Source organism: Schistocerca serialis, chromosome 6 (genome assembly GCF_023864345.2).
Source record: "Schistocerca serialis cubense isolate TAMUIC-IGC-003099 chromosome 6, iqSchSeri2.2, whole genome shotgun sequence".
Taxonomy (NCBI): Eukaryota; Metazoa; Arthropoda; class Insecta; order Orthoptera; family Acrididae; genus Schistocerca; species Schistocerca serialis.
Window position 1 is genome coordinate 605,849,658 of NC_064643.1, and position 7,387 is coordinate 605,857,044.

The window sequence follows — 7,387 nt, forward strand, 5'->3', positions numbered from 1 at the left end:
CTGTTGTTAATTACTACCTCCCTTTATGTCTTTCGACTCTTAGAACTGTAGTCTGGTTTCTGTGCAAGCCGCAGATAACTTGCATCCCCGTTAACTTTCTCAAAAGCTTCTCCAAACCTACAACTGCCGTAGTGTGGTTTTGCCTTTCTTCTGACCACCCTGTAATAGGGGCAAGCCTGGACCCACGCAGTAGCTGCCGAAGGCATTTTTAAGGTTTTTAATACGCTACAACACTAAAGTAAACCTAATTTATGTAAAGGAAACAGCAAAAAGATGGCCCTTTCGGACAATTGCAGCCCAAGCTGGACGTACTGCGTTAGTAGTGCAGCGATGCTGATATCAGTGGCCACGTGAACATTCTCACATCCGTAGACGAGGTTCTGGACGTCCACGCATAACAGACGCCTGCCAAGATTGTCGTAGTGTAAGGGCAGCAGCGGCAGAGTGGCAGACCGTACATCTACCACAAAACAGATAAGAGGACTTACCTGGTGAACGTTCTTTGCTAGAGTTCATTCGTCCCAGACACAGTGGCCCCGCCCCAGGCCTTATAAACTGTACTCTCGTTCACCTCTGTTGTTTCTGTTCTAACCAGTGTTCGGTATGTGCAAAATGTTGTTAGACCCGTTCTTTTGCAATTCTTGCAGCGGGAAGGTGATGGGTTGTTCCAACAGGATAATGCTCGCCCACAGACTGCCAGAGAAACGCAACGTGCTCTGCAAGACGTACAACAACTTCCCTCGCCAAGTATCCAGATTTGTCTCCAATAAGAGCACGTGTGAGACATGTTGGGTCGAGAACTAACTCATGCGATTTGTCAACCGCAGGTGTGGCAAAACGTATCCCACGATAGTATTCACCGTCTGTACAATCCACTGGTTGGCAGAATCAGCGCCTACATTGCAGCCTGTGGAAGCTACACCGCGTACTGATATGGGTGTTTCCTCAGTGGTACCCTGGTACTGCAGGGATAGCTTGTGCAATTGATCTGTAAAGGTAATAATTTCATGTACTCCATATGTACTATTGCAATAATAAATCTTGATCGAACTGCAAACCTCTAAAGGGGTGTACTAATGTTTCTTCTGGCCGTGAATTTTGATTAGCGTACGTGACTACTCTTACGGAGAAATCGTTGAGTAAAATTATTCTGCTGACAGTACGTTATCAGCGAATCATACAATACAGTCTTTATAAGTAATCAACGAACTGTGAGCTCTTAATTATCTTGTCTGGAGACCGACTGGTGAGTGTTTTGTGGGGAGGGGGGAAAAGCGGGGGTTGAAAACACCGTGCCTGCAAATTCGTAATGTCATTGAAAGAGTTTTGATAATGGAAATGAGCGTTTGGCGACATTGGTCGGGAGGGGCCTCCCGGGCCAGGTCCGGCCGCCTTGGTGCAGGTCTTACTACATTCGACGCCACATTAGGCGACCTGCGAGCCGGATGGAGATGAAATAGTGATGAAGACAACATAACACCCAGTTCCTGAGCGGAGAAAATCTCCAACCCAGCCGGGAATCGAACCCGGGTCCCTTAGGACGGCAGTCCGTCACGCTGACCATTCAGCTATCGGGGCGGACTGAGTTTGAGTAGAACAAGCGCCACGAGAGGAATGTAAAGGGGCGATATTGTGGCCAATATTTGACGAGAAGGATGAAATTACTTGTCACTGCAGAGACATAGCACTGTAAAACATTTACGGCAAAATCTGCTTGAATTCCTTTTACACCGTGTGAATCACCTGACAGCAGAGATAATTACAGAATACCAGCGAGGTTTCCAGCCTGGACGCGGTAGACTGCTGAACAAATATTTGCTCTAAAGCAGTCATTTGAGAAGGCATACGAATGTAACCAGGAAGTCCAAATGCTTCTCATTGTCTTTCAAAAGCCATACATAGAAATAGTTTGATTAAGGTCGTAAAAAGTTTAGGGTTCCAAAGAAGCTCCTCCTTATGCAAGTAATCTTTTGTATTGTGTTCATTGCTGAGCAGTTCGCTCTTCAGTAGCTCTCGTCTATATTCCCTAGCCTGTCTCATTCATACGTATTGGCGAGAAACAAAACATCAGTTCAATCATTAAGTTGAACGCAATACATTATAATCTCTATTATCGTGACACAGAAACGTTACCGAACAGAAGAAAGACATTGGTGTTGTTACTAAGAGACACCTTCCGTAATGTTGCAGAGCAACAACAAAAGCACTTTGTAACCTCTCGCTACATTTTGTGTGTTACATTCACAGCACGTTTCTGAAGCTTAGCTCAATCTTCAGATGACAATATTAGGTTTCTGTTCATCAGCAAAGATTAAAGGGAAACAGTGTTTTTAATTATAGAAATTTTATCTTCTGTGACTTATGATAGCATTGATTAATATTGAGGCGCATTCCTTTGAAAGCTCTGCGACAGACGTACCTGGACAACACAGAACAATTATGAGAGTATATAAACGATACAAAAACTGTAGCAGTTGTACTACAACGGAACGTACGTAGGGATCGGAAGGTGAGTGGGACTGCAGCTATCTCGGTCCTACACAGGCAATACCACGATCCGTCAAGCTAGTTGTGAACTGTTCTCTGATGCTTTTGATAGTTCTTGCTTCCATCGATGGTTGGAAATTTTATGAACAGACGGACGGCAAAACAGCTATTTTCATAGGAACTCTCATGAAATAATCTCATGTCTAACAGATGCCATATTTACACGGAGTAATTGATGATTCGTTTCGATATGTCGACGCGATGCCTTTGGCGTTTATGGAAAGGTTATTCGGTGTGGTGCAAAAACTGTAAGAGTTTAACCATGCCAGCATACATATACATCAGCACTGTCACACTGCCATAAAAGCCACGAGCGGACAGCTATCGATAATAAACGTATCTCGACATAGAGGAATGTAAGGCGGGATGCAGCATTTGTAATAGGAATAAAGAACATACATTACGGGGTAATCTATAAAGTCCACAAAAGCCAATTTTAAGGTCAAGTAAAGCTAGTTTGTGTTACCCCTCTCGTTACCACAGTTTGCTTAACTTGAATGCTACAGAATTGCAAGAGAATCAAGGAAAGAAGAGGGAGAGAGTTTCCAAAGAATACTGGAAGAGCAAAAAGAAAAGATCACAATGTTAAGATTCACAGGCAATATAGCACTTAACCGAAAGTAAGCAGGACTTAGATTAACTACTGAATGGAGCAGACATGCCATTTTTCACAGATTTTCAATTAGATGCAAACAAAGTAAGGACGAAAATGATGAAAAGTAGTAACAACAACAATAACAAGAACCTACATACAAATGGAAAACGAATGCTTCCTTCTAGAAAGCTGAAGTGAGAAAGATACAGCAGTCTTAGTACATATTAAGAAAGGTATCTTAAAAAATTACAGGACGCTTGGAAGTGATAAGAAGTGAAAGTGTTACGTCGATCATTTAAAATGTGGTACAGTAGAAGGATGTTAAAAATTCAGAATTTAATGGACGGATAAGATACGAACTGAAGAGTTAAAGAAATGAAATAACTAGTAAAGAAGTATATGGAAATATGTTTGTGGGACATCGTCTATAGCATAGCTATAAGGAACGATAGGATAGCCCAGTTGGATGGGAAAGCAAAGAAAATAATATCGAGAATGATGGCTGTAGGTTCGTGTGTAGAGAAGCAGCTGTAAGAAGATACACAGCTCAGATAGAAAGTCGGTACTAGCAAGGAAAACTCCCCATCGAAACCCCCTCAGATTGCCCATTGGACAGCCTGTCAAAAACTGAACACAGATCAAGGTTGAAAACAGGAAAAGGAAGAAGTGAACTGTAGAAAAAAGAAACAAAACAGTGAATGGTCCACATCTGATAGGTGCGGTGGCGAGCGGCATTAATGACTGTCGCGTCGTGGCTGTGTGTTCACTGTGACAGACCGCGAAGGGGGAGCTCTGCGGTCAGATGTCCCTTGTATCCCACTTTTTTTTTCAGAAAATTAAGAACTATCCGTCCAGTCATTCACATGTCTGTTCGCTGTATTCATATTTGTGCCTGTGTCGTGGTGTAATGTCCGTTTGCAACGTGTAACGAAGGGACCTCCAGGCGTACGTACCATCTAATTGTTCTAGATAGGTACCACATGTTATGCCTCTTGCGTCCAGTTTTGGAAGTTTTGAATGTTGAATACCTTCGTTGTAACATAGTTCACACCCGTTTATTTGTTGTTTTCGTTTCTGTGAGAAGTTTCTGCGGCGTAACGTCAGCTCTCAGTATTCTCACAGAATGAGTCATGTAGTAAGAATATATTTTCATCATTAGTAAATGTGATGAATAGTGGGAGCAGGTGAGATGCCGCATAGACCTCTCAAAGAAATGGAAACAACAAGTAAAGGGGGGTGATATATGTTACAAAGAAGGAATTCATGAGTATACAAACTTGAAAACAGCGAACAGACACGTCAATGACCGGACGGACAGTTCGTAATTTTGTGAGAAAGAAAAATATGGGGTACGAGGGACATGAGAGCCCGGATCTCCCCCGTCGTAATCTGACACCGTGAACACACAATAACGACACGACAGTTGTTAATGTCACTCGATATTGCACACATTAAATGTGGACCGTTGACTGTTTCTATTTTGCTTATTTTTCCACAGTTCACTACTCCCTTTTCCTGTTTTCAAGCTTGATCTGTGTTCAGTTTTTGGCGGGCTGTCCAACAGGCCATTTTACCACTAAATCTGAGGAGGGTACGATGTGGAGTTTCCCTTGTAAGCAGAGGAATGTAGTCTCAGAGCTGGAACATTAGACTGTTTAAAGGAGAGAAAGTAGGGAGAATGAAGAAAAGTGGATGAGGGTGAAACGCCCTAGAGAAAATTTCTGGGTTGCATTTAACCATTCAAGGCAAAACAAGGCAGCTTAGAGCACTTGTTTTAACAGGATCTTTGGGAAGTAGAAACATGACAAAACTGTTCTACCTGGTATGATGGAGACGAGAGACAAGCGTAATGCCCAAAAATGAAATAATCCAATACCAAAGGAGGCGGGCATTTACAGGTTTGTGTATTACCGAAGCAGTTTGATAAATCATAGCTGCAAAATACTGTCACGAATTATCTGCAGAAGAATGGAATGACTTTCAGAATCTGGTCTCGGAGAAGATTAATTTGGATTCGAGAGTGACATTGGGAGCCCGAGGAAATACTTCAGTTATATTGGAAAAGCCGGCCGGGGTGGCCGAGCGGTTCTAGGCGCTACAGTCTGGAACCGCGCGACCGCTACGGTCGCAAGTTCAAATCCTGCCTCGGACATGGATGTGTGTGATGTCCTTAGGTTAGTTAGGTTTAAGTAGTTCTCAGTTCTAGGGGACTGATGACCTCAGATGTTAAGTCCCATAGTGCTCAGAGCCATTTGAATCATATTGGAAAATGACAAACATACATTTCAGCATTAGTAACTCTTGATAAAGCTGGCTCTTCCATATTATGAAGTTTATCATGAATCAAACACAGGAAGCGAAACCTTGTCTAAAATTTGTGCAGAAACCAGATAACAGATGTATAAGTCGAAGGACATGAAAGGGAAGCAGTAGCAGATTACGAAATGAGACAGGATTGTAGCCTATCCTCAATGTTATTCGATCTCTACATTGAGTAAGCAGTAAGGGAAACGAGGATAAATTTGGAAAGTGAATTAAAGTTCAGGGAGAAAAGGTGAAAACTTTGGGGTCTGCCGAAGACTTACAATCCTGTGAGAACAGGAAAAGGAAACCGAAGAGTAGCTGAATGGGATAGCGTCTTGCAAAGAGGTAATGACATGAACAACAACAAAAATGAAACAAAGGTAATGGAATGCAGAAACACTGTTGTATCAAACTGTGAGTAATACAATTCTGTAAACAGCTACACGAGTATCCACGATGACGATATCGGTCGCACGTAACAGTTATCAGAAGCACCGGTGTGATCAGTGCACCTTCGTATAAGTATTTGTCGTCTCCTGAGACAGCTCACTGATTGACGCCAGAGGCAGATAGCAGGAGATCCCTGCTGGTGACTCAAGACCATCTGCAGTCGCACCGTCCTTCGTCCAGCTAATGACGTTAATGGCTGACCAAATGGTGCGGCCGTTTGTTTTGAGTCGCTGAGCTGTCGATATGCCACTGAGGAAGTCCGCAGACAATTATTGACTTCACCACGGAAGCAGCACTGCGTGCTTTGTGCTTCAGATCCGTTGCGCCGATAAATATTTGTGTAATGAAACGCCAAACACTCCATATTCTCGACACTAGACAGTAGGCCAGCTAAAATTTTAGAATTAATGTGATGCTTTTTTTTACTAACGTTGTCCTGTGCTGTAAATGTTCTTCGTTAAAATTTTCTTATCTTTAATCAGTTCTTTGCCTTTGAATCCAATTTCGATCATCTACTTGATAGTCTTTTGTCAGTTCCTTTTCAGTTTTCATCGAAAAAATTTCCTTGTTTTATGGTATCTACATGAAACGCCCAGAAAACAGCAATCTTACTTTTCCAGCTTAGAAGTATCATTGACTGGAATAAGAAAACGCATACGAGACTACAGCATCACTTAAAATTGATCAATCTGCTTTCCCTAAAAGAAATTCCGACGGCCTTGCTAAAGATGGGAAGCGCAGTATTCTTTTTTTTAACGCTTGTTAGGTCTCCATCGCTGACGTTCTTACAGCTGTCTTTGTTGCTTTTAGTAGGGGCTGCTGGGAGCGGAGGAATCGGAAGAAATCAGTGGACTTCAGCGGGTATGACATCTCCGGCCACCGCTAACATTAGCTGTCAAACAGTGTGTACAGCAGCAAGATAGTAGACATCGTTGAATTCGAAATCTTACTAGCAGCCTGTGCTAACGTAAAAATTCGTACACGTGAGACCTACAGTGAGTTTCGTATTTAAATTCTGTTGAGAAATGTATTCCATCGTGAGGTACTAACACACCACTGTTGGGCTGCCGCACAAAGTCAGTATCGAAAAAACAATTAAAACTTCTCAAAGCGATTAAATGTGGAGGAGGGAGAAAGGAAAGGGAAGGAACTAATGCTATCAGCTGCATTGGGACTTCATGCGCAGTTAGCAACGAGGAGTGAAAAATGTTTGCCGGAGCAGGACTCAAACCCGGGATCTCCTGCTGACTAGGCGGTTGCGTTACGCACTGCGCCACGCGCACATAATGTTACTGCAGGTGCGCGGATTATCTCGGCACGCTCACCAGCTGATCCACATCCCCACATACCGCCACCTATCCTATCCTATCCTATCCTGTCCTATCCTATACAGTGCCCGCCCGTGTCCTTCATGCTAAGTTTAGATTCCTGCTGGAGGTCGAAGGTGGTGGACTCATAACCCATCGAGACGAATCAGTTATATGAATGCAT